This window comes from Empidonax traillii, unplaced genomic scaffold (genome assembly GCF_003031625.1).
Source record: "Empidonax traillii isolate 1590-97213 ecotype Southwest subspecies unplaced genomic scaffold, ASM303162v1 scaffold491:size805508, whole genome shotgun sequence".
Lineage (NCBI taxonomy): Eukaryota > Metazoa > Chordata > Aves > Passeriformes > Tyrannidae > Empidonax > Empidonax traillii.
The window spans coordinates 216,060-223,250 of record NW_020955684.1 but is presented as its reverse complement, the minus strand read 5'-3'; the positions used below and the strand labels follow the sequence as shown (position 1 = coordinate 223,250).

The 7,191-nt window shown below is 45.3% G+C and overlaps 1 protein-coding gene across 2 annotated transcripts in view; it reads left to right on the top strand.

The window, feature by feature from the left end:
* The first annotated feature begins 3,447 nt into the window (after positions 1-3,447).
* Positions 3,448-7,191, top strand: part of ANKRD6 (ankyrin repeat domain 6) — a 92,832-nt gene continuing 89,088 nt past the window's right edge. Inside the window, exons 1-2 of one of the 2 annotated variants that reach the window (XM_027896272.1) lie at positions 3,448-3,529; positions 3,870-4,002. The gene's annotated coding sequence lies outside the window, so the exon portion shown is untranslated. Of the gene's footprint in view, positions 3,530-3,758; positions 3,777-3,869; positions 4,003-7,191 lie in introns of those variants that run through there. The other variant, XM_027896273.1, reaches the window with a different exon arrangement.

Genomic DNA, 7,191 nt, shown 5'->3' with positions numbered 1-7,191 from the left:
ATGTGTTTACTGCAGCTGATTATTTTCCCACCTTTATGCTGCATTATAGTCTTCTCATCAGAAGGCCTTCCAGGTTGCACCAACCCACTGGAGATAAGGGAGGCACACTTTCTGTCCAGAGAGGGAGAGATCCCCCTCTTATATTCCACATCATGACAAACCTACCCATACACAATTGTATTGAAATGTTTGCCTTTATTCTCAATTTATCAACCCACTCCAAAGTTTTGCTTGAACAGATTAATAGTGTACTAAAAGATTATGGGAAACATTTCAAAGTTAAATCCTTTACAAGGAATTTGGACTTAGGTTTGCAGCAGGTTTTTTTTTTTTTACCAGTCATGTTTTCAGCATGTCTTGGGACAGCCCTGGGAGGAATTAATCTGCTGAAAACTCCTGATGAAAAGAGGAGTAGAGTTTCCAGGTCTGTAATGAAGGGCACCTATCTCACACACTATCAGAGCACATATGTGCAAAAAGGGCTGTTGGGTTTCAAGGTCAGCTATGGGAAGTGGATCTTGCCCAGAAATCTGACTGTCTGTATTAGGTTTCTTTTATACAAAGAGCTATGAAACATCACTAGCAAGACAGCGAATAATTTGTACGTATTGAAATACTAAATCAGGGTGTGGAAACTCAAAAATGAGGACTAGTTAAAATGCAGCTCTTCCCACAACCTTCCCACAACTGATGTCAGTGACCTGCCTGATGACAGCTTCAGGTTCAATGCCACATAGACTCCAGGCCTATTGCCAGATAGGTTTTTAGGGTAGCACTTCTACCAACTTCTACTTTTTAGGAAGCACTTCTACCAACACCTTGACAATATAATCTATCCTGGAATCTACATAAGCTTCTTCTGTCCCTTTGCCTCCAGGTGGTTTTCTATCCCCTCTGCACCTGGCCTTTTTCTTTCCTTCTTTTTCTTTTGTCAGGCCATTTGATTTTGAAGCTGGTTGCACATAATGAAACAGTGCCCAGCTTTCAGTCACAGGACTTGTAGTAAGGGCAGGTAGAGGAAGGGTTGAGTACTTGAATATATGATATGTACAGTATTAGATGTGACTGAACTTTGTCTGTGGGGAGCTGCAGTTCATAGACATGACATAATTTCTGGTTTATGCAACTGATGGAATCCCTCTTGAATTTCTCTTCCCAATAGGAAAAAAAAACATCCAGAAGAATACAAAGTTGTCTGTCTAGATTAAAAAAGGTTAATGTTAATTAAGCACAGGGAATAGCCCCACTGACATCCACACTATCTGCAGCCAGTTTTGCAGGATCATGATACCATCTCATCCTGTTCCTTTTAAAGAGGGAAAACTCCCATGAAGTAGATTACTGGCTGGCAGATCAGTGCCAAGAAAGCCTTTTTCTGCAATGTGTTAACATCTTGTTTCTCAATCATAATGATCAAACATAGCCAAAATAGTCCTGCAAACGTTTACATATATGGAACTTATTTAACATGAGCTTAATTGTTACTCACACAAATACTTCTATTCCTACATCAAAATTTTACACAATTTCAAGTAGAAGAGAATTCACATGAAATCGGTCTATCCTGAATATGGAAACGAGCAAATGAAATGGTAGTGTGAGGAATCACAGTGTTTTTTTATGTGTTTTAGTAACTACATTCTAATTTCAGTAATGACACCAGACTTCAGAATAGTGTTGTCGTTTTGACAAAGCTTTGCTGAGATCAGAGAGGCGTCAGAACAATAAATCCAGTCAGTCATTCTCCTGTAGAGCACCAAGGGTTTTTATGTGAACCTATGGTGTGACTCTTGCCACGGAGCAATGACTACCATATTGATTATTTAGTGAAAAAGGCATAAGTAGATTTATCTGCAAAAACCTTCAAAAGAATGTATTCATCGCTAACATGTGATACTTCAATGTCTAGTTCATTTAGGAGCCCCTGGTGGACTAGAGGGTAAAGGCGCTGCACTGTCACCGCAGAGACCCGGGTTCGATTACCGGTCAGGGCCCCTCCCCGGGCAGATGGAGCTCGTTAGCCCATAAGGCAATCCATCTACGTCCTGAGGACCTCGCTGCCACCGTCCAAGCTCGCTTGGCCCCGGCAGATGAACCTGAGGATTAAAGGGTGGGCTCAGTTCCGCGCACACTGTGTCTCACCTAAAAAATCCAATGCGCAGGCTGGAAGGTGTAAAGACCTTCCCCGGTTCTTCGTTCGCGAAGACTGGCCATTTTACATTATTACAGTTCATTTAGGGCATCAGTTCATTTAGGGCATTCTGAGAATGCCTTTGAGCCAGAGAAATGGCCTTTGAAAGTGATGTGCCTATGGGATCAAGGGTGCTATGAAGAGCCACTTGCTCTCTGTTTTCTCCTTCTTCTAATCCTGCTTTTATCATTTTTCTCAGCCTTCTCACACAAACTCCTTTCTCCTGTACTGCTGTCTATGGATGGTCCCGTCTAACTTGCCTCCCCTACCAGTTTGTGAATTACTGACATTCGCCTGTAATTGCCCAAACACATGACTTGGGTGAGCAGAAGGTCCCTTGGGACACTGTGATAGCTGGAGGGGTGGGTGAGGTGGTGAGTAGGCAGAACCAGCTTTCGAGGCATCCCTCTCTGACCTTCTGCCCAGACTTCAAAGCCTGCTGGCTGGCTCCCTGCTGGAGGGAAAGGCATCTGGCCTCCCCGAAATTGGGAAAATTTTCATGTGTCCAGGTCTGGGCACCTCAGTACAAGAGAGACACAGAGCTCCTGGAGCCGGTCCAGTAGGGGACAATGAGGGTGATTGGGGGAATGGAACATCTGTCTTATGAGGAAAGGCTGAGGGAGCTGGGCCTGTTCAGCCTCGAGAAGAGATGACTGAGAGGGGATCTCATTAGGGTGTATAAATATCTAAAGAGGGGGGGGGGATGCCAAGAAGCTGGAAGCAGGCTATTCTCAGTGGTCCCAACTGCTAGGACAAGAGGCAGAAATTCATGCACAGGAAGTTCCACCTGAATATGAGGAAGAACTTTTACTACGCAGGTGACCATGCACTGAACTGCCCAGACAGGTTATGGAGTCTCCCTCACTGGAGATATTTGAGAACCATCTGGACTCAATCTTGTGCAATGGATTGCACAGGACGACCCTGCAGGGAGGCTGGACCAGATGACCCACCGTGATCCCTTCCAACCTGACCGATTCTGTGATTCCGTGGTTTTTTCTGCTCCTACGCAAACTATTACGAGCTTCCGTAATTAAGTTGCAAAGGAGCTTCGGTTCAGGAGCGCGTCCGGCCCGTGCGGAGCCCGGCTGCGGCCAGAGCCCGTCGCTCCCGGCCGGGGCGCGGGGGCGGGTCCCGGCCCGGGCGGAGGGGGCGCTGCCGGCCCGCAGTGGCCGCTCGGTGTCGCCCTCGCAGCGGGCACGGCGGCGGCGGCGGCGGCGGCGCCACCTCCGGGGCAGCCCCAGCGCGGCGGCGGAGGCGCCGCTGGAAGCGGCAGCGCCGTGTCCGTGTCCGTGCCCGCCGCGCCCGGCGGGTCCCGTGTGCTGCGGGGCAGCGCAGGTGAGCGGGGCGCCGGCCCGCCCGCCCGCCGGGCTTGCGGGTGGGTGCGGCGGGGCGGGAGGGGCGCGGCTGGCGGGGAACGCACAGGTGATGGCGGGGGTGGCGGGGCTGAGCGGGCGACGGGCCCGGCGAAGCCAGTGCCCAGCGCTCGAGTAGGGAAAGTGCTCCCCTATTCCGACCCAGAGCAGGGTCCGAGGAGGGACCCCCCCCGCCACGTCGGGTAGACACGAACCCTCCGGGCTGCCCCGTAAGTGCAGCAAGCCTGTGTCGACGTAGGGGTTCAATCGCAGATTTGGGAGTATAGACGAGGAGCCTTAACGCACTTGTTCCAACTTTTAAGGCCGAGTCTAATGAGAAATGGAAATCTGGCTCGAAGTCATCCTTCCTGTTGTTGACATCACCTGAAAACTCCACTGGAAATATTTCCACTAGTTTACTGCAAACATCAGCCGTCCCTGAGGTCTCAACGCCTTGTGAGTACACACTGGCTGCTGGTAGAGCTCTCTGATTGTGAAAATCCGTGGCTATGCCGTGTAATTGTTCTGCAGTGTTCATTTTATTGCAAACATTAATAAAGGGCTTATCATGCCCTGGGGTGTTGTGTGCATTACAGCATAACCTGTAGACAGCGTTCTGTTTTTTGGTTTTGGTTTTTTTTCAGTCATAATTTGGTATCTTCATATTTTTATAATTGTGTGGGAAGGGATTCTTTGGGTTCCTGGTTGGTATTTCTGCAATGCACATGACCAAAAGGACATGTTGTCTGCCCCTGGATACCTTTTGTTCACAGTGAGAGGGGTAGAAAGTGTCCTGCAGGTAGGTGGAACAGTTGTTTAAATGAACTTAGAATGTCCTACCAATGTTAAAGGAGCAATGTATTGGGAATATCAGTAAATCTGTCTCTATTCAAAGATGGAAAAATGTAACCGTGTCTAAATTCTTATGTAGCATTGGTTAGGCATGGACCAGATCCTCTAGTAGGACTGAGGTTTATTATGAGGAAAATGTTATTTACTTGCTTTCAACGTGTTATGTCTGGCTGGGCAGCTGGTTTTATAACAACTTATTTTGGCAGGCTCAAGTTCCAAGTATTGTGTAATCTTCATTCTCTAGATACTTGGAAAACAGTGTTTCTGGAGATCTGTGATTACATATAAGATCTTCAATTGCATTGCAGACCCCAAGACATGGTGTAATGACACTCCTTCAGAACTTCATAATAATTTCTGAGCAGAAAACACTAGTTGAATACACTGCATGTACCAAAACTAGAGCTGGTGGGCTATATAAAGTATTTCGATACCTGGTATATTATGTGTGCCTGTTCGTCAGTGAGGACCTGTTAGTCTGCATGAGGGAATAGGAATTCTGTAATGGTTTCTCTCCCTGTTTTTTTGTTTGAAAATAAACTGTAATATAATTCAGAAGGGGCTTTGTGATAGTACTCAGGAAAGTTTTCACTTTTCCCCACTCCTTAGTATTTACCCAGACAGTGCTATTAACCTCATATAGGAGACTGGCTTTGAACACTAAAAATGAAATGACCAGTAAATGATGGGTAGAAATAAAGTGATCAACTCCTAATCATCCAGGTGCTTTCTTCAAGCTTTTTGCAGAGCCGTTTTCTTTTTTGGGGGGAACAGAAATTGTCTGGACTAATGGAACTCCAGTGTTGGCTGCTATATTATAGTTGCAGTGCCAGGCTTAGCATCCTGACCTTGTCACAGGTGGCATGTTCTGGAGTTCAGATTATCAAATGTATGAAGTTCTTTGACTAGATTAGATGAATGATATCTTAATAAATCAGGTGCTTGTAGGGTGTGGTAATGAGCCATTGAGCCTCAAGCTGCATTTCTTCATCTGTCTTCAACTTCACCTCTGTTTGACTTTGCCAGTGAGTCATTTTTTGATGTAAGAAAAAGACTTTGCTGCCCCTTACTCACTAAATCTGTATAACAGGTCTAACAATACTTATCAGTTTGGATGGGTGGCATAACAGTGACCATTTCTAAAGCACTTTTAGGGTCTTAAATTTATTTTATCATCTGGTCTCTTTCTAAACATTTTCTGCTCTTCTTGCCTCTGGTTTATCTCATGCTTCCCTTCAGAAGATGGACTTGTGAATTCAGGTGTTTCAATGTGAGGAAGAGGTGGAATAAATGTGTGAATTCCAGGCCTGTTTGTTGTGTAGCTTTGAAACGCATCTGTGTTGGGATGTTCTCCATATACTGTTTCCTTTGACAGGTTTTGATGACATGACACAGTGATGCTCTGTATCAGAAGTGGTGCTAGCTTGACCAAACAAGTATTTTTCTTGTTTTCCGGACAACCCCTTGAGATCCCGTTGCAGGTGTGCACATCTTGAAACAGGGAAGGATACTGTTTGGTACCAGGATCAAGAGTGTTATCAAAAAAAACAGTAATGAAATGAATAAATGTCAATTTAGAACGCATTTTTGAGAGGTGGGTGACAAATGAAACATTAGGGCTGCACAGGACTTTGAGGTTAAAAGAAATGTAGTGCATTACTACTAATAGTTAATCAGGTATATTGAAAGAGGAAGATGTCTTGTGAAAATAGTCCTGCTGTGGTAAATGAAGCCACGTTGGGTGGCCTAACTAATACAGTACATCAGCTTGAATTCTTGCAATATCCAGTTGTGCAAGGTTGTCTTGACAACCTCAGTGATGTACTTCTGATGGAATATCAAGTACATATAGCTAACTCATGGTATGGTGGACGACTGTAGATTGCTGGCTTGTTTTACTTTTGAACCTTTGTCAGTGATCCTGCCATGTGTGACATGGAATTCAAGGTCCTTAGAATCTACAGGAAGACTCTCTCTTAGTGCCTGCACTCATGTCTTCCTGCCTGCTCCTCTGTGGCTCTCACCTTCGCACTCCTCCAAATCCTAGCTGCACCTCATCCAGGCCATAGCCATGGGGGAAGCTGGTTGTGACTGGGAATGGGATTTGGTCACATCTGTGGGAATTGGTAGATGGAAGCGTTTGATGTAGATGCCAACCAGACGGAGTGCACTGGGGCTATGGGGTAGCTGGGATGTAATGTGCTGAGCATGGGCACCCTAGTGAGTTTGCCCTAATCCTGAAAAAAATTTATCTGCCCCTATGCCAAAAAAGCCTAAGCTTTTTTTATCTTATGTTGTGAACAAAAGCGTATTTGGAGCACTCTTCAAATCATGAAGTTTTACCTCCTTCAAATCCTGGTTTTAAACAAGCTTCTTATAACAGTGTCCCTTACTTTCCTTTTCTCTCTCATGACTTGCCACCTTCCCCACCTAAACACCATCCATTTTTGTGAAGTGAGCCACTGAAGATAAAGGTTCTGTGTGCATGTGCTGGCATGCTGTTGGACAAAAGCATTTTCATTTGCATTATAGCAAATGCATTTGGATTTGACGAAAATTAATTCCTTAAGGGTGTATATCTTCATTGTGTCTACATTGCACTGAGCTAATTTTGTCTTCCAGTGTGAGATGTAGATTGTTTTAAGTCAGTCAGGAATATCTTCTGTTGGTTTCACAGCATCTGCAATGTGACATCTTAGCAAGACCTGTTGCTAGTCTATTTATATTAAGGCAATACACTTCTGAGTTAGAATTCCCTAAATTGTCTCAGATAGGTCAGTCACTGAGGAAAAG